This window comes from Hippocampus zosterae, chromosome 10, assembly GCF_025434085.1.
Source record: "Hippocampus zosterae strain Florida chromosome 10, ASM2543408v3, whole genome shotgun sequence".
NCBI lineage: Eukaryota > Metazoa > Chordata > Actinopteri > Syngnathiformes > Syngnathidae > Hippocampus > Hippocampus zosterae.
The window spans coordinates 3,646,004-3,667,307 of record NC_067460.1 but is presented as its reverse complement, the minus strand read 5'-3'; the positions used below and the strand labels follow the sequence as shown (position 1 = coordinate 3,667,307).

The 21,304-nt window shown below is 40.6% G+C and overlaps 1 long non-coding RNA gene across 15 annotated transcripts; it reads right to left on the bottom strand.

The window, feature by feature from the left end:
* Positions 1-8,811: 8,811 nt before the first annotated feature.
* On the bottom strand, positions 8,812-21,059 carry LOC127609284 (uncharacterized). Of its 15 annotated transcripts, XR_007964499.1 has the most exons (7): positions 21,001-21,037; positions 17,845-17,922; positions 14,699-14,776; positions 12,454-12,531; positions 10,123-10,212; positions 9,644-9,853; positions 8,812-9,457 (listed from the first exon to the last, which is right to left on the bottom strand). It is a non-coding gene; the product is annotated as an uncharacterized LOC127609284 (long non-coding RNA). The 15 variants fall into 15 exon arrangements; XR_007964487.1 differs by lacking the exon at positions 8,812-9,457 and having other exon boundaries at positions 9,539-9,853; positions 21,001-21,047; XR_007964489.1 differs by lacking the exons at positions 8,812-9,457; positions 21,001-21,037 and adding an exon at positions 19,193-19,258 and having other exon boundaries at positions 9,539-9,853.
* Between the last annotated feature and the right edge of the window lie 245 nt (positions 21,060-21,304).

Sequence of the window (21,304 nt, the reverse complement as noted above, 5' to 3'; positions counted from 1 at the left end):
ACCGAAGCTGCGTTCCGCTTGGCCAGTCGGTACCCGTCAGCTGCCTCTGGGGTCCCACAGGCCATAAAGGCTCGATAGGACTCCTTCTTCAGCTTGACGGCATCCCTTACTGCTGGTGTCCACCAGCGAGTACGAGGGTTGCCGCCACGACAGGCACCAACCACCTTACGGCCACAACTCAGATTGGCCGCCTCAACAATAGAGGCACGGAACATGGTCCACTCGGACTCAATGTCCCCCGTCTCCCCCGGAACATGGGAAAAGCTCTGTCGGAGGTGGGAGTTGAAACTCCTTCTGACAGGGGATTCCGCCAGACGCTCCCAACAAACCCTCACAATACGTTTGGGTCTGCCAGGACGGACCGGCATCTTCCCCCACCATCGGAGCCTACTCACCACCAGGTGGTGATCAGTTGACAGCTCCGCCCCTCTAGTCACCCGAGTGTCCAGAACATGCGGCCGCAAATCCGATGACACGACCACAAGGTCAATCATCGAACTACGGCCTAGGGTGTCCTGGTGCCAAGTGCACACGTGGACACCCTTATGTTTGAACAAGGTGTTCGTTATGGACAGTCCGTGACGAGCACAGAAGTCCTATAACAAAACACCACTCGAGTTCTGATCGGGGGGGGGGCGTTCCTCCCAATCACGCCCCTCCAGGTCTCACTGTCATTGCCCACGTGAGCATTGAAGTCCCTCAGTAGAACAAGGGAGTCCCCAGCAGGAGTACTCTCCAGCACACCCTCCAAGGACTCCAAAAAGGGTGGGTATGCTGAGCTGCTGTTTGGTGCATATGCACAAACAACAGTCAGGACCCGTCCCCCCACCCGCAGGCGGAGGGATGCAACCCTCTCGTCCACCGGTGTGAACCCCAATGTACAGGCACTGAGCCGGGGGGCAATAAGTATGCCCACACCTGCTCTGCGCCTCTCACCGTGAGCAACTCCAGAGTGAAAGAGAGTCCAACCCCTCTCGAGAGGACTGGTACCAGAACCTAGGCTGTGTGTGGAGGCAAGTCCGACTATATCCAGTCGGAACTTCTTTGCCTCACACACCAGTTCGGGCTCCTTCCCTGCCAGAGAGGTGACATTCCATGTCCCAAGAGCTAGCTTCTGCAGCCGAGGATCGGACCGCCAGGGTCACCGCCTTTGGCTGCCGCCCAGCTCGCATTGCACCCGACCCCTTTGACCCCTCCCACGGGTGGTGAGGCCATGAGAAGGGGGACCCACGTTGCCTCTTCGGGCTGAGCCCGGCCGGGCCCCATGGGTGTAGGCCCGGCCACCAGGCGCTCGCCAACGAGCCCCACCTCCAGGCCTGGCTCCAGAGGGGGGCCCCGGTGACCCGCGTCCGGGCAAGGGAAACTGGATACCATCGATTTTATTTGTCATTAAGGGGCTTTGTGAGCCGTGCTTTGTCTGGTCCCTCACCTAGGACCTGTTTGCCATGGGTGACCCTGCCAGGGGCATAAAGCCCCAGACAACTTAGCTCCTAGGATCATTGGGACACACAAACCCCTCCACCACGGTAAGGTGACGGCTCACGGAGAGGTGTATATACAGTACGTTTTAAAAAGAACCAACACGACAGCTTGTTTGTTTTCTGTCGTTTTGCTCCGCTGCAGAAACTGCCGTGTGAACGCAAGTGGGGCAGCCCCGACACTGTGGCTTTGTACGTGTGAACGCTCCACACAATTTGCTGCAGTGCAAAATATCCCGCAACAAAATATCTCGGTGCAGCACCGGAGCAAATGTGTGCCGTGTGAACGGCCCTTCTAACTACCATATTTGACTGTTGGTATGATGTTCTTTTTCTGAAATGCTGTGTTACATTTACCGTACTTTCACGACTAAAAAGCGCCATTAAAAGTCTTAAATTTTCTCCAAAATGGACAGGACGCCTTATGATGCGGAGCGTCTTGTGTATGCGCTGAGTTCCAAAACCTGATTGACAGCCGACACGCTGTTTATATAGAGAAAAGGCGGAAGTGACTGTGGACAACCATGCGACAAAGAAGTCGGCCAATCGGTGAAGGGTGGGCGTGTATATATACATATTTGGAGAGAGAGAGAGAGAAAAGGCGGACGTGAGTGAGGACAGGCATGCGGCGAAGAAGTCGACCAATGAGTGAAGGGTGGGCGTGTAAGTGGACGCTAAAGGGACGCCCCAAGCAGGTACCAACACCTGTATCAAGTGTGGCTATGTGCATTATTGCGAAACAACTTCGGTTTTGGTTTCTAAGAAGTACGGGACTCCTGCCGACATAGCTCTCGGGGTCATGGAGACATACAAAGTGCCTCACCATGATAAGGTGATGATCCCATCGAGGCACACACACACACACACACACACACACACACACACACACACACACACACACACACACACACACACACACACACACACACACACACACACACACACACACACACACACACACACACACACACACACACACAATATAATTTTAACCCTTTCATGCACCCTGGAACCTGATAACATGATAAGATGTACACTGCAGTCTCCGCTATCCCCGACAAGGGTTAAACAAGGTAATTTGTCATTCTGGTGCAAAATCAGCCTTCTAATCTGAGCATCGTGTATGGGAACATTTTACAGTATCTTGCTCTTGGTAAAAAAAAAAAAAAGAAAAGAAAAAAGTGCATGCACATATTGAATATTAATGACATGCAAATGATGGTTGCCTTTCTTCGATCTACATTTTTTCTTTAAACATTCAGCTGACTTTGCCTTTGTGTGCCTTGTGCAACAGACTGCGTGATTGAACACGATACATTCTAAAATTCAAACAGCCTGTCAGCATGGTTATAAATAGTGGGCAGTGTGGCACTTTGATGAAAGTGTAGATAGGGTGTATTGGTGTCAGTGTTTTGGCAGTGCCAGTTCAGTAGACAACAAGTCATATGGATATTGGTTGTTCAAGATTTTGACCATTTTAGCTCATGTGAACCTTTTCTGTCATACATCATATCGCAAAAAATTGTGCATTTGTTCTATCGGCAGATACAACAGTGTTAAGATCATCATAAAATGAGCACAGGACCCACAAGCAGAATGAACTCAGTTTATTGTCAGGAAGAGGGACAGGTCAAGGAGGCTGGAACTTAAGGCAGTCAGAGAAACCAAACCAAGGTTGCTGAGAGTATAGCAGGAAACGGCTCTTCACACTGGCCTTTATGCTGCAGAGGAGACAGTATCTGTCAGGTGAGACAGGTGCAATGATGTGGGAGATACCCAGCCCACACCGAATTAAAGGAAAGGCAACCAAAAACAACAGAGGAAGGGGCCACGAAGTGGAACACTGAGGACGGACACGATGCATTCCATCAAACATAAAATATTTTCCTTATAATATCAAACAAATGTTTTGTATAAATGACCCAACACAATGCAAATAAGCACACATTCAAAATTGAAGACCTGAAAATCTGGCAAGCTAGGAGCTGAATGGAATATTTAGTCATTCATTCATTCATCTTCCGAGCCGCTTGATCCTCACTAGGGTCGCGGGGGGTGCTGGAGCCCATCCCAGCTGTCTTCGGGCAGTAGGCGGGGGACACCCTGAATCGGTTGCCAGCCAATCGCAGGGCACACATAAACGAACAACCATTCGCAACCACACTCACACCTAGGGACAATTTTAGAGTGTTCAATTAGCCTGCCACGCATGTTTTGGGAATGTGGGAGGAAACCGGAGCACCCGGGGAAAACCCACGCAGGCCCGGGGAGAACATGCAAACTCCACACAGGGAGGCCGGAGCTGGAATCAAACCCGGTACCTCTGCACTGTGAAGCCGACGTGCTAACCACTGGACTACCGGGCCGCCCTCATTTAGTCATGAATACTGCAATAATTTTTGTCATACATATGTAGATACTCATATTTATGTTTGTAACGCTTGAGCTGATTGCAACGTTCTCGTGAGGCATACGTGCATGTATCCTATCTATGGCAGATGATTAATATTGTCCATCAAATCCCATTCAACCATTTTAAAAAATTGAACAAACGTGTGTTGAGAATTGTTTATGGGTTTGGAGTATTACAATGGTTTGCACAAGAGAAGGAATGTACAACCTGAGGGAAAATGAATGGGAAAAAAATACGTGTGTGTTATGAGTTGTGGTGTAAATCTATGCATAAGTATGCAGAGGAAGAAATGTAAAACATTTGAGATAACATCCAATGCTCTTGCTCAACACAGTAGCATGGAGCAACCTGATTTTCACTTTTAGTCTTGTTTCCTCGTTGATATTATTTATATGACCACAAGCAAAAAAAAAAAGCCTTCAGCAACTTGCTTCTCAGTTATATTTTGTTTCATATTAATAGTATTTGTCTGACCAGAAATGAAAAAAAAAATCATCCAGTAAATTTCTTTTCAGTTACTTTCAGGAAATGTATGAACAAGAGGTGAATTCAACACCAGTGACCCTTGAAAACCAGTGCTGGTACTTAGGCAACACAGCAATATTCTTATCTTAGGAAATAAGGGGAGGATTTAACCGACTGTTGAGTATGACTTGTAACCTATTTTGTAATTTGCCTATTCTGTTTTCAACACCAGGCTCGAATAAAGTCAATCAATTTATCAATCAAACATGCTTTATGTTAGAGCCTATGCCATATTCTCTGTGCATTTTTGTGTTTGAAGGATCTAATTCTCATTATCTTTCTGGCATAGTGTATTATGGCAGAGGTTCAATGGCTTAACATCTTGCTGATGAGCTTTAATTATTCTGAAAAAAATAAAAATAAAAAAGAAACAGGAAGGATCCACTTTCGAGCCTGGACTCCAGCACAGATTTTTTTTCCTTGAAATTTGAACAAAGATTTCAGTCACATTTTCGAGCACTTTGAAATACTTTGTATATAGATCCAAATGGCCCATTGGGGAAAGTAATACAGCATTGAAATCTAATCTGATCTAAAAAGGAAAGGGAGATTTAACGTCTTGCTGAAGGGTGCCTCAAAAGTCGTCAGTAAATTACTATCAGCTCTCTGACATCTATTTGCCATTGTGTTTCAAAGCACAAGTTGGATACAGATGAGTTGGCCTGAGAATCCTTTCCTTTTGTCTTTTCCTTTTAGGGGTTGCCACAGCATGCCATCTGTTTCCATCCAATCCTTCTCTCTAACACCAAATGCCCTCTTGTCTTACCCTACTGTCAGAGTTATCATTTATTAGACATTCCTAATAAAGAGATGACACTCAATTCTGGTACCAATCTCGCGAGGGGGAAACGCAGAGAAGCAGTCGGTTTCAGTTCTCTGCACGTCACCCATCGATCTCCCCAATCACCTTCTCATTTATTTTTCATTGTGAGTCCAAAACATGGGTGTGTACAACCTAAAGGGTGAGGGCTGTTGAAGACACACTGAACTAGTTTGACTATGTGTGTGTCCAGTGAAAATTACATACATGCGTGTGCAATCATTACAAAAACACCAAGTAAGCTGCAGCTGGTGTTTACAGCTCCATCTATGTCCTACCTTGCTCTTGTTTTGTCTTACTCCCTCATCTCTTTCTCACGACATTCTCGAAAAGGTGGTTGTGTCCCCAAACTGTCACACAGTGCACTGAGCATTCTTTATTAGAAGTATGACCATATTTTTATTAGGAGCATAAGCACATCTTTCTTGAGAGCATAAGCATTCTTCGTTGCAAGCGTTAGCAATTCTTCATTGCAGGCATAATCAATTCTTCATTATTAACATACACATGTATGACAACTAAAATACATAATTATTCCTTCACTCACTACGTCCATCAACAATCTATTCGGTTTTCCGCTCGTTCACTTTCCTGACAGCTCGATCCTCACCACCTTTCTACGGCTATACTCACTATCTCTCCTCTGGATGTGTCCAAACGATGTAAGTCGGTTCTTTTTCACTCAAACATCTGGCCTTTGCCGCGCCTTTGACACAAAGACCCAATACAGCTCCTTCTGACTTCGCCATCAACACACTCAAATCAATTGATGCATCTGTAGTGCTCTTCCTAGGTATGGAACCATACTGTTGTTGACAAATACTAACTTCCATCCCAAGTCTAGCTTCCACTACTCTTTCCCATAACTTCATTGTGTTACTGATCAACTTGATTCATTGATAGTTGCCGCAACCCTGCCCATCACACTTGTTCTTGAAAATGAGAACCTGCATAATTTTCCTCCATTCTTCCTTGCCCCCATTTTCTGAGCTGCTAGAATGGCATCTAAACAACCTGGTCAAAAACTCACAGCCACCTTCCTAGATGCTTCAATATCTCCAAAGGTATGAGTTTGCCTCTGAATATTCTCATTCTTGATCATCATTTAATTCCCAGGGCATTGAATTCATCGCAACTGGACTGTTCTGTTTGTCTTAGAAGAATTTCACTTCTGAGCAGGCTTTGTTCTTTCATGCCCAAACTCAACTAAACTTCATTTATACAAATTGTTGTCCATGGAGTGAAGAACAGTGAAAACAATAAATTAATAACAATTCAACAAAAATGGTTATTATCAATTAATAATTATCGGCCAATTATTTAATCAATAGATAATTAATTAGTTATTCATCAATCATTTAATCAATCCATCCATTTTCTAATCCCCTTATCCTCACAAGCGCTGTGCTGAGCCAATCCCGGGTGTCTTCGGGAAGTAGGCAGGGCGACACCTTGAACTGGTTGCCAGCCAATCGCAGTCACTCAAGTAATACAAACACAAATCCATCCAATCATCCATCCATTTTCTAATCTGCTTATCCTCACAAGCATTGCAGGGCGTCAGCCACCAGAAGACTATTGATAGTACATTCATATATACATCTGTGTCAGGTGTCAACCAGGCATGACTCATATTTTTTGGCTTTGGTCACATTTGCCCTAAAACCCAATTGCACATGACTCAGGGTGCAGATGGCTCCCAAGAGCCAATGGCTTTGTGCTCCGTCCATGAGGCACCATAGGCACAGCTGCTTAAAGTTGCGTTGATCAATGCTTGGGATCATGTGAGAATTCAAGTTTACGACCTCCGAGTCAGCTTGTGAGGTTATGTCGAAGCCGAAGACATATTGCTGTATGCTTTGCTGCTATGCCGTAAAAGAAGATGCCAAAGTGATCAAACATGTTTGATACATGACGCATCGCCATCCACACTCAGAAAAATGCTCTGCACACGAGGTGTGATGGCGAATGTGTGTCGATGGCGCGTCATGCACATCGGACATTCGGTACTGTGATGTCATTTTCAGTTGAAAGCAAGTGGAGAAATGGCTGCCCACTCAGGTGGATAAAATCAGGTGGAGTTTTCTCCTTAATCCAAATTCCACAAACACAATATTAATCCGAATATGATGCTCAGAAGAGAAGGGGGCGCGCACAACATATTATTGCCAAGAAGATTTTTGACTTAACCTCTTGTCTTTGCCTTAAAAAAAAAAGAAAATTAAATTTAATATGGTGAAAAATCCAAAAGTATTATAAGACACACCCAACTCAATATGTCAATTAGCTATGATACGCCTGCTTGGGCATCACTGGCTTCATTTTGTTCACAAAATTATACTTCATACTAATTGTTTACTTTTTTCAGTTTTTAATAAATGTGGTTTTTTTTAAATGTCTTGAATTTGTAAGAAATCATTTTTATTTTTCACTAACTACGTGTTCGGTGAATGTACCACTAACAAGGTTAAAAACCACGGATCTAACATCTGAAATTAGCTGACTAATATATACCAGCAACAAGTTTGAATATTAATGTAGATCAGGGGTGGCCAACCAGTCAGAGACGAACAGCCATTTTTTAAAATTGAGTTACTGCAAAGAGCCACATCATACCCTTCCTCGCTCATGCGCGTGCAAACACACACACACACACACACACACACACACACACACACACACATACGTGTTTTGGTGCATTTTCAGGACGTCCGTTTGTTCACCCGACATATGGGTACATGCCTTTCCCGTGGTCCTACAGGCTCCAAAAAAATATGGTAACCATGAAAAAAAATCAGGAAGACAGCCATCTACTCAGATTTTGGCTAGGACGTAATTTTTTTTTGATTTATGACAAAACTACTACATATGAGGACATTGACAGGTTTTTGTGTATTATGGAGACAGTCACCTCAAACACACTACCATTTCATGTTTTTGTGAATTTTGAGCCCCCTAGATACACATCATTTTCAAGTATATATGACTTATGAAGACCAGCTAAGAGTAAAGTGTGTATTTTTAAATTGACTCATGTTACATACCAACAGTATATGTTAGGCACATGTGTCCAATTGTCATGCCCGACACGGGGAGAACTCTACCAAGGAAGGAAGCCGAGATTCAAACTATCATTGCTGAACTGTGAGGCGAATGTGCCAAACAGTCGTTACACCCGTCATCCCTCAAATATTCACATTAATAATACAAGATAGTAAAATAAGATGTGAAGAAGAAGAGACAGTTAAATATGTGGTCAGTCCACTTTCTTATTTTTTAATTGCTGACAAATATGAAATTATGAACACAGAAAACATGCCACCTCCTCTCCATGACACAAAGCACTGTAATAGATGAGGGTTGTTTGAACTGAAGAAGATTATGTCAAAATGTGAATACTGCGATGAATAATTTTTAATGAATCTGGCCACATATTGTGCCATGTGTGTAGCAACTTCTTTAGCTACCGTTAGACAAAAGCAACTTTTCAAAAAGTATTGAAATTCTTGAAATAGGATGAATTCAGATGTTTTAGGGTTTTTCCGAAATATCACTTCAAACCTAATAACCCTATCTTTTGTGAGAAGTTTGTATATCGTACGTACGTTTATATACAGCAGGGGTGTCCAAGGTCGGTCCTCAAGGGCCGCTGTCTTTTTGTTTTCCAGCTCTCCCAGGATGTTCTAATGCTGCATCAGAGATGACTGATGAACTGATCATCTGAAACAGGTGTGATGCAGCCGGGAGAGCTGGAAAACAGGCACGACAGTGGCCCTCCAGGCCCAGATCGGGACATGCCTGATATACAGTATAATTTACATGTTCATACATCTTCAAGGATTTTCCAAATTGCTCTTGAAGATCATGAAACAACAAACGTGAAACACAGTATGCAACAACAAATATGAAATCCATAATTGACCATCCCACCCTAAATGCACCATTGCTATTGCTTTAGTTAACTTGAACTGAAATGTACCCAGACGTGCTCGCATTTCAATGGACTAGCTATTCATTTCCCTTTTTAATGCAGTTATATCCTGTTGTGGATGTAGTTTTTGATGGACACCCAGCCTCTGTCTTTCAGAGCTGCTGGCTCTGCGTGGAGACAGGACTCACAGCTCGTTTTACCTGAAACTTTATGGCTTGTTATGAAATCAAACATATGTCGCTCAACAGCCTTCACTTCATCATCTGTCCACGTGCGTCTCTTATTCCCACCTGTAAAAGAAGGCATTATTTATTAAAAATGGAAAAATAAAATAATCAAAATAAGATATTCCAGGAAATAATGAGAATTTTGAAAAAATGCTCTTTAACCTTGCTTTTTATTGAAGCACTTTGACTTTTTGTTCATCAAAAGTACTTCAATTAAGATATGTTAATTTTTGCCATTTTTTGTTTAACTTTAACTGGTGTTTTTGTTGTCCCGTGTGGTTGAGAAGGAAGTGTCGTCCACGTTCTCTAAATGGGTTGGAGCAAAAATGTTTTCCAGGGTTGCGACAAAACTGTCTTCAGTGTTGTCATAGGTGGTTGAAGCAGAAGTGCCTTCCATGTTGTCCGATGTGGATGGCGCATATACATGGCTTGGGTTCCCAGAGGTCTCAGAGCTTGAGCCTTTGAAAAATAATTCAAAAATAGTTGAAGGTGGCTTTTCACCATTGCTTTCTTATATGTTCCAAATCGTCTTCTAATTTCTCAATTTTCTTTCGGCTGTCGAGGCCTAATGAGTTTTCAACCTGCACATTTTCCATCTTTGAACACCTTTTTCAAATAATATCTCTAATTCTGTCTCTAATTGTCTCTAATTCAAACATAGTTGTGCATAAAGACAGATTATCAGGCACCAATTTACTCTGTCTTGTGTCATAACTTGAGGACATTACCATTTTCTGTGTAAGTGAGAATCGCTGTTTCTTGATTAAGGTCAGCATTGGTTTCTTTGCTCAAATCGTCATCACTCGTGGTTACTTCATCTGGTTGGATTAAATAAAAGAAGAAAGAACAGACAGGACAAGATGCTTTTGTTTCAGGGTAAACGCAGAATGTTAGATGTTTTAAAAATGATATTTAAACATCAAAATTTTCAGCATTCTTCGTTCTGACCAGTTAATAAATGAAGAAACTCTCATTGAACATCAGGAGGGTTTGGGATGAATATACCACACTATAGAAAGTTAACACTGTTCAGCTCTGAGTAACAGCAATATGGGGACATTCGAACACAGGCTCTCCAGAGTTAGGTTAAGTCAAAAGTCATGTCACCTGAAACACACTCAGGTTTTTCAGGTCTGAAGAAATATGAGGACATGACGACTGAAATCATGGAGAGTCTATGTTTCTGATTTATAACTTCTCCTGTGTTTGTCAAAGAAAGCTGAAAACTCAAACCTAGTATATCATGACAAGAAGTAGTAACCTGTTTTAAGGATGAAGTGGATCTCTCACTCCATTCTTTGTCTCCAGAGGGTTCAGTCAGGTACCTTTCACTTGGTGTCTGCAACATAACAACATTACGGTGTCAAAATATTCAGCATTCTTCATTCTGACCAGTTAAGAAATGAAAAAAACATTATTTCTCATTGAACATTGCTCACAGGAGAGTTTGGGAATAATGTACCACACTATAGAAAGTTAACACTGTTCAGCTCTGAGTAACAGCAATATGGGGACATTCGAACACAGGCTCCCCAGATTTAGGTTAAGACAAAAGTCATGACACCTGAAACACACTCAGGTTTTTCAGGTCTAAAGAAATATGAGGACATGACGACTGAAATCATGGTGAGTCCATGTTTCTGATTTATAACTTCTCCTGTGTTTGTCAAAGAAAGCTGAAAACTCAAACCTAGTATATCATGACAAGAAGTAGTAACCTGTTGTAAGGATGAAGTGTATCTCTCATTCCATTCATGGTCTCCTGAGGGTTCAGTCAGGTCACTTGGTGTCTGCAACATAACATTACGGTGTCAAAATATTCAGCATTCTTCATTCTGACCAGTTAAGAAATGAATAAACATTAATTATCATTGAACATTGCTCACGGGAGAGTTTGGGATGAATATACCACACTATAGAAAGTTAACACTGTTCAGCTCTGAGTAACAGCAATATGGGGACATTCGAACACAGGCTCTCCAGAGTTAGGTTAAGACAAAAGTCATGACACCTGAAACACACTCAGGTTTTTCAGGTCTGAAGAAATATGAGGACATGACGACTGAAATCATGGAGAGTCTATGTTTCTGATTTATAACTTCTCCTGTGTTTGTCAAAGAAAGCTGAAAACTCAAACCTAGTATATCATGATAAGAAGTAGTAACCTGTTGTAAGGATGAAGTGTATCTCTCATTCCATTCATGGTCTACAGAGGGTTCAGTCAGGTCACTTGGTGTCTGCAACATAACATTACGGTGACAAAATATTCAGCATTCTTCATTCTGACCAGTTAAGAAATGAATAAACATTAATTATCATTGAACATTGCTCACGGGAGAGTTTGGGATGAATATACCACACTATAGAAAGTTAACACTGTTCAGCTCTGAGTAACAGCAATATGGGGACATTCGAACACAGGCTCTCCAGAGTTAGGTTAAGACAAAAGTCATGACACCTGAAACACACTCAGGTTTTTCAGGTCTGAAGAAATATGAGGACATGACGACTGAAATCATGGAGAGTCTATGTTTCTGATTTATAACTTCTCCTGTGTTTGTCAAAGAAAGCTGAAAACTCAAACCTAGTATATCATGATAAGAAGTAGTAACCTGTTGTAAGGATGAAGTGTATCTCTCATTCCATTCATGGTCTACAGAGGGTTCAGTCAGGTCACTTGGTGTATGCAACATAACATTACGGTGTCAAAATATTCAGCATTCTTCATTCTGACCAGTTAAGAAATGAATAAACATTAATTATCATTGAACATTGCTTACAGGAGAGTTTGGGATGAATATACCACACTATAGAAAGTTAACACTGTTCAGTTCTGTGGAACAGCAATATGGGGACATTCGAACACAGGCTCTCCAGAGTTAGGTCAAGACAAAAGTCATGTCACCTGAAACACACTCAGGTTTTTCAGGTCTAAAGAAATATGAGGACATGACGACTGAAATCATGGAGAGTCTATGTTTCTGATTTATAACTTCTCCTGAGTTTGTCAAAGAAAGCTGAAAACTCAAACCTAGTATATAATGATAAGACGTAGTAACCTGTTGTAAGGAAGAAGTGGATCTTCCACTCCTTTCTTTATCTTCAGAAGGTTTCTTCAGGATCGGAACACTTGGTGTCTGCAACATAGCAACAGTGCAGTGTCAGAAATATTCAAATTTATTCATCCTGATTAGTTAATAAATGAATAAACATTGTTTTTCATTGAACATCGCTCACAGGAGGGTTTGGGATTAATATAAGACACTATAGAAAGTTAACACTGTTCAGCTCTGTGTAACAGCAATATGGGGACATTTGAAAACAGGCTCTCCAGAGTTAGGTCCAGACAAAAATCATGTCACCTGAAACACACTCCGGTTTTTCAGGTCTAAAGAAATATGAGGACATGACGACTGAAATCATGGAGAGTCCATGTTTCTGATTTATAACTTCTCCTGTGTTTGTCAAAGAAAGCTGAAAACTCAAACCTAGTATATCATGATAAGAAGTAGTAACCTGTTGTAAGGATGAAGTGGATCTCTCATTCCATTCATGGTCTCCTGAGGGTTCAGTCAGGTCACTTGGTGTCTGCAACATAACATTACGGTGTCAAAATATTCAGCATTCTTCATTCTGACCAGTTAAGAAATGAATAAACATTAATTATCATTGAACATTGCTCACGGGAGAGTTTGGGATGAATATACCACACTATAGAAAGTTAACACTGTTCAGCTCTGAGTAACAGCAATATGGGGACATTCGAACACAGGCTCTCCAGAGTTAGGTTAAGACAAAAGTCATGACACCTGAAACACACTCAGGTTTTTCAGGTCTGAAGAAATATGAGGACATGACGACTGAAATCATGGAGAGTCTATGTTTCTGATTTATAACTTCTCCTGTGTTTGTCAAAGAAAGCTGAAAACTCAAACCTAGTATATCATGATAAGAAGTAGTAACCTGTTGTAAGGATGAAGTGTATCTCTCATTCCATTCATGGTCTACAGAGGGTTCAGTCAGGTCACTTGGTGTCTGCAACATAACATTACGGTGACAAAATATTCAGCATTCTTCATTCTGACCAGTTAAGAAATGAATAAACATTAATTATCATTGAACATTGCTCACGGGAGAGTTTGGGATGAATATACCACACTATAGAAAGTTAACACTGTTCAGCTCTGAGTAACAGCAATAAGGGGACATTCGAACACAGGCTCTCCAGAGTTAGGTTAAGACAAAAGTCATGACACCTGAAACACACTCAGGTTTTTCAGGTCTGAAGAAATATGAGGACATGACGACTGAAATCATGGAGAGTCTATGTTTCTGATTTATAACTTCTCCTGTGTTTGTCAAAGAAAGCTGAAAACTCAAACCTAGTATATCATGATAAGAAGTAGTAACCTGTTGTAAGGATGAAGTGTATCTCTCATTCCATTCATGGTCTACAGAGGGTTCAGTCAGGTCACTTGGTGTATGCAACATAACATTACGGTGTCAAAATATTCAGCATTCTTCATTCTGACCAGTTAAGAAATGAATAAACATTAATTATCATTGAACATTGCTTACAGGAGAGTTTGGGATGAATATACCACACTATAGAAAGTTAACACTGTTCAGTTCTGTGGAACAGCAATATGGGGACATTCGAACACAGGCTCTCCAGAGTTAGGTTAAGACAAAAGTCACGTCACCTGAAACACACTCAGGTTTTTCAGGTCTGAAGAAATATGAGGACATGACGACTGAAATCATGGAGAGTCAATGTTTCTGATTTATAACTTCTCCTGTGTTTGTCAAAGAAAGCTGAAAACTCAAACCTAGTATATCATGATAAGAAGTAGTAACCTGTTGTAAGGATGAAGTGTATCTCTCATTCCATTCATGGTCTACAGAGGGTTCAGTCAGGTCACTTGGTGTCTGCAACATAACATTACGGTGTCAAAATATTCAGCATTCTTCATTCTGACCAGTTAAGAAATGAATAAACATTAATTATCATTGAACATTGCTTACGGGAGAGTTTGGGATGAATATACCACACTATAGAAAGTTAACACTGTTCAGTTCTGTGGAACAGCAATATGGGGACATTCGAACACAGACTCTCCAGAGTTAGGTCAAGACAAAAGTCATGTCACCTGAAACACACTCAGGTTTTTAAGGTCTGAAGAAATATGAGGACATGACGACTGAAATCATGGAGAGTCTATGTTTCTGATTTATAACTTCTCCTGTGTTTGTCAAAGAAAGCTGAAAACTCAAACCTAGTATATCATGATAAGAAGTAGTAACCTGTTGTAAGGATGGAGTGGATCTCTCACTCCATTCTTGGTCTCCAGAGGGTTCAGTCAGGTACCTTTCACTTGGTGTCTGCAACATAACAACATTACGGTGTCAAAATATTCAGCATTCTTCATTCTGACCAGTTAAGAAATGAAAAAAACATTATTTCTCATTGAACATTGCTCACAGGAGAGTTTGGGAATAATGTACCACACTATAGAAAGTTAACACTGTTCAGCTCTGAGTAACAGCAATATGGGGACATTCGAACACAGGCTCTCCAGAGTTAGCTTAAGACAAAAGTCATGACACCTGAAACACACTCAGGTTTTTCAGGTCTGAAGAAATATGAGGACATGACGACTGAAATCATGGAGAGTCTATGTTTCTGATTTATAACTTCTCCTGTGTTTGTCAAAGAAAGCTGAAAACTCAAACCTAGTATATCATGATAAGTAGTAACCTGTTGTAAGGATGAAGGGTATCTCTCATTCCATTCATGGTCTACAGAGGGTTCAGTCAGGTCACTTGGTGTCTGCAACATAACATTACGGTGTCAAAATATTCAGCATTCTTCATTCTGACCAGTTAAGAAATGAATAAACATTAATTATCATTGAACATTGCTCACGGGAGAGTTTGGGATGAATATACCACACTATAGAAAGTTAACACTGTTCAGCTCTGAGTAACAGCAATATGGGGACATTCGAACACAGGCTCTCCAGAGTTAGGTTAAGACAAAAGTCACGTCACCTGAAACACACTCAGGTTTTTCAGGTCTGAAGAAATATGAGGACATGACGACTGAAATCATGGAGAGTCAATGTTTCTGATTTATAACTTCTCCTGTGTTTGTCAAAGAAAGCTGAAAACTCAAACCTAGTATATCATGATAAGAAGTAGTAACCTGTTGTAAGGATGAAGTGTATCTCTCATTCCATTCATGGTCTACAGAGGGTTCAGTCAGGTCACTTGGTGTCTGCAACATAACATTACGGTGTCAAAATATTCAGCATTCTTCATTCTGACCAGTTAAGAAATGAATAAACATTAATTATCATTGAACATTGCTTACAGGAGAGTTTGGGATGAATATACCACACTATAGAAAGTTAACACTGTTCAGTTCTGTGGAACAGCAATATGGGGACATTCGAACACAGGCTCTCCAGAGTTAGGTCAAGACAAAAGTCATGTCACCTGAAACACACTCAGGTTTTTCAGGTCTGAAGAAATATGAGGACATGACGACTGAAATCATGGAGAGTCAATGTTTCTGATTTATAACTTCTCCTGTGTTTGTCAAAGAAAGCTGAAAACTCAAACCTAGTATATCATGATAAGAAGTAGTAACCTGTTGTAAGGATGGAGTGGATCTCTCACTCCATTCTTGGTCTCCAGAGGGTTCAGTCAGGTACCTTTCATTTGGTGTCTGCAACATAACAACATTACGGTGTCAAAATATTCAGCATTCTTCATTCTGACCAGTTAAGAAATGAAAAAAACATTATTTCTCATTGAACATTGCTCACAGGAGAGTTTGGGAATAATGTACCACACTATAGAAAGTTAACACTGTTCAGCTCTGAGTAACAGCAATATGGGGACATTCGAACACAGGCTCTCCAGAGTTAGCTTAAGACAAAAGTCATGACACCTGAAACACACTAAGGTTTTTCAGGTCTGAAGAAATATGAGGACATGACGACTGAAATCATGGAGAGTCTATGTTTCTGATTTATAACTTCTCCTGTGTTTGTCAAAGAAAGCTGAAAACTCAAACCTAGTATATCATGATAAGAAGTAGTAACCTGTTGTAAGGATGAAGTGTATCTCTCATTCCATTCATGGTCTACAGAGGGTTCAGTCAGGTCACTTGGTGTCTGCAACATAACATTACGGTGTCAAAATATTCAGCATTCTTCATTCTGACCAGTTAAGAAATGAATAAACATTAATTATCATTGAACATTGCTCACGGGAGAGTTTGGGATGAATATACCACACTATAGAAAGTTAACACTGTTCAGCTCTGAGTAACAGCAATATGGGGACATTCGAACACAGGCTCTCCAGAGTTAGGTTAAGACAAAAGTCACGTCACCTGAAACACACTCAGGGTTTTCAGGTCTGAAGAAATATGAGGACATGACGACTGAAATCATGGAGAGTCAATGTTTCTGATTTATAACTTCTCCTGTGTTTGTCAAAGAAAGCTGAAAACTCAAACCTAGTATATCATGATAAGAAGTAGTAACCTGTTGTAAGGATGAAGTGTATCTCTCATTCCATTCATGGTCTACAGAGGGTTCAGTCAGGTCACTTGGTGTCTGCAACATAACATTACGGTGTCAAAATATTCAGCATTCTTCATTCTGACCAGTTAAGAAATGAATAAACATTAATTATCATTGAACATTGCTCACGGGAGAGTTTGGGATGAATATACCACACTATAGAAAGTTAACACTGTTCAGTTCTGTGGAACAGCAATATGGGGACATTCGAACACAGGCTCTCCAGAGTTAGGTTAAGACAAAAGTCACGTCACCTGAAACACACTCAGGTTTTTCAGGTCTGAAGAAATATGAGGACATGACGACTGAAATCATGGAGAGTCAATGTTTCTGATTTATAACTTCTCCTGTGTTTGTCAAAGAAAGCTGAAAACTCAAACCTAGTATATCATGATAAGAAGTAGTAACCTGTTGTAAGGATGAAGTGTATCTCTCATTCCATTCATGGTCTACAGAGGGTTCAGTCAGGTCACTTGGTGTCTGCAACATAACATTACGGTGTCAAAATATTCAGCATTCTTCATTCTGACCAGTTAAGAAATGAATAAACATTAATTATCATTGAACATTGCTTACGGGAGAGTTTGGGATGAATATACCACACTATAGAAAGTTAACACTGTTCAGTTCTGTGGAACAGCAATATGGGGACATTCGAACACAGACTCTCCAGAGTTAGGTCAAGACAAAAGTCATGTCACCTGAAACACACTCAGGTTTTTAAGGTCTGAAGAAATATGAGGACATGACGACTGAAATCATGGAGAGTCTATGTTTCTGATTTATAACTTCTCCTGTGTTTGTCAAAGAAAGCTGAAAACTCAAACCTAGTATATCATGATAAGAAGTAGTAACCTGTTGTAAGGATGGAGTGGATCTCTCACTCCATTCTTGGTCTCCAGAGGGTTCAGTCAGGTACCTTTCACTTGGTGTCTGCAACATAACAACATTACGGTGTCAAAATATTCAGCATTCTTCATTCTGACCAGTTAAGAAATGAAAAAAACATTATTTCTCATTGAACATTGCTCACAGGAGAGTTTGGGAATAATGTACCACACTATAGAAAGTTAACACTGTTCAGCTCTGAGTAACAGCAATATGGGGACATTCGAACACAGGCTCTCCAGAGTTAGCTTAAGACAAAAGTCATGACACCTGAAACACACTCAGGTTTTTCAGGTCTGAAGAAATATGAGGACATGACGACTGAAATCATGGAGAGTCTATGTTTCTGATTTATAACTTCTCCTGTGTTTGTCAAAGAAAGCTGAAAACTCAAACCTAGTATATCATGATAAGTAGTAACCTGTTGTAAGGATGAAGGGTATCTCTCATTCCATTCATGGTCTACAGAGGGTTCAGTCAGGTCACTTGGTGTCTGCAACATAACATTACGGTGTCAAAATATTCAGCATTCTTCATTCTGACCAGTTAAGAAATGAATAAACATTAATTATCATTGAACATTGCTCACGGGAGAGTTTGGGATGAATATACCACACTATAGAAAGTTAACACTGTTCAGCTCTGAGTAACAGCAATATGGGGACATTCGAACACAGGCTCTCCAGAGTTAGGTTAAGACAAAAGTCACGTCACCTGAAACACACTCAGGTTTTTCAGGTCTGAAGAAATATGAGGACATGACGACTGAAATCATGGAGAGTCAATGTTTCTGATTTATAACTTCTCCTGTGTTTGTCAAAGAAAGCTGAAAACTCAAACCTAGTATATCATGATAAGAAGTAGTAACCTGTTGTAAGGATGAAGTGTATCTCTCATTCCATTCATGGTCTACAGAGGGTTCAGTCAGGTCACTTGGTGTCTGCAACATAACATTACGGTGTCAAAATATTCAGCATTCTTCATTCTGACCAGTTAAGAAATGAATAAACATTAATTATCATTGAACATTGCTTACAGGAGAGTTTGGGATGAATATACCACACTATAGAAAGTTAACACTGTTCAGTTCTGTGGAACAGCAATATGGGGACATTCGAACACAGGCTCTCCAGAGTTAGGTCAAGACAAAAGTCATGTCACCTGAAACACACTCAGGTTTTTCAGGTCTGAAGAAATATGAGGACATGACGACTGAAATCATGGAGAGTCAATGTTTCTGATTTATAACTTCTCCTGTGTTTGTCAAAGAAAGCTGAAAACTCAAACCTAGTATATCATGATAAGAAGTAGTAACCTGTTGTAAGGATGGAGTGGATCTCTCACTCCATTCTTGGTCTCCAGAGGGTTCAGTCAGGTACCTTTCATTTGGTGTCTGCAACATAACAACATTACGGTGTCAAAATATTCAGCATTCTTCATTCTGACCAGTTAAGAAATGAAAAAAACATTATTTCTCATTGAACATTGCTCACAGGAGAGTTTGGGAATAATGTACCACACTATAGAAAGTTAACACTGTTCAGCTCTGAGTAACAGCAATATGGGGACATTCGAACACAGGCTCTCCAGAGTTAGCTTAAGACAAAAGTCATGACACCTGAAACACACTAAGGTTTTTCAGGTCTGAAGAAATATGAGGACATGACGACTGAAATCATGGAGAGTCTATGTTTCTGATTTATAACTTCTCCTGTGTTTGTCAAAGAAAGCTGAAAACTCAAACCTAGTATATCATGATAAGAAGTAGTAACCTGTTGTAAGGATGAAGTGTATCTCTCATTCCATTCATGGTCTACAGAGGGTTCAGTCAGGTCACTTGGTGTCTGCAACATAACATTACGGTGTCAAAATATTCAGCATTCTTCATTCTGACCAGTTAAGAAATGAATAAACATTAATTATCATTGAACATTGCTCACGGGAGAGTTTGGGATGAATATACCACACTATAGAAAGTTAACACTGTTCAGCTCTGAGTAACAGCAATATGGGGACATTCGAACACAGGCTCTCCAGAGTTAGGTTAAGACAAAAGTCACGTCACCTGAAACACACTCAGGTTTTTCAGGTCTGAAGAAATATGAGGACATGACGACTGAAATCATGGAGAGTCAATGTTTCTGATTTATAACTTCTCCTGTGTTTGTCAAAGAAAGCTGAAAACTCAAACCTAGTATATCATGATAAGAAGTAGTAACCTGTTGTAAGGATGAAGTGTATCTCTCATTCCATTCATGGTCTACAGAGGGTTCAGTCAGGTCACTTGGTGTCTGCAACATAACATTACGGTGTCAAAATATTCAGCATTCTTCATTCTGACCAGTTAAGAAATGAATAAACATTAATTATCATTGAACATTGCTCACGGGAGAGTTTGGGATGAATATACCACACTATAGAAAGTTAACACTGTTCAGTTCTGTGGAACAACAATATGGGGACATTCGAACACAGGCTCTCCAGAGTTAGGTCAAGACAAAAGTCATGTCACCTGAAACACACTCAGGTTTTTCAGGTCTAAAGAAATATGAGGACATGACGACTGAAATCATGGAGAGTCTATGTTTCTGATTTATAACTTCTCCTGAGTTTGTCAAAGAAAGCTGAAAACTCAAACCTAGTATATAATGATAAGACGTAGTAACCTGTTGTAAGGAAGAAGTGGATCTTCCACTCCTTTCTTTATCTTCAGAAGGTTTCTTCAGGATCGGAACACTTGGTGTCTGCAACATAGCAACAGTGCAGTGTCAGAAATATTCAAATTTATTCATCCTGATTAGTTAATAAATGAATAAACATTGTTTTTCATTGAACATCGCTCACAGGAGGGTTTGAGATTAATATAAGACACTATAGAAAGTTAACACTGTTCAGCTCTGTGTAACAGCAATATGGGGACATTTGAAAACAGGCTCTCCAGAGTTAGGTCCAGACAAAAATCATGTCACCTGAAACACACTCCGGTTTTTCAGGTCTAAAGAAATATGAGGACATGACGACTGAAATCATGGAGAGTCCATGTTTCTGATTTATAACTTCTCCTGTGTTTGTCAAAGAAAGCTGAAAACTCAAACCTAGTATATCATGATAAGAAGTAGTAACCTGTTGTAAGGATGAAGTGGATCTCTCACTCCCTTTTTGGTCTCCAGAAGGTTCAGTCAAAATCAGCTCTTGTCATGTGCTTGCGGTAGCCATAAGAATTAGATAGCAGGTAGATTGATAGCATACCTTTATAATCATTGATCCACTGGGCTTTCAAACAAGGCTTGTTGACTCCAGATAAAATGAGCAGCCTCAGATTCAGGGCTCAGACTGGTTCTTCTTTGTGACATTATCAACACCAGTAAACATCTACAATGGAAAGTGAGAAGAAGTCAGCCAGACAAGCAAGCACAAAATTATGGCA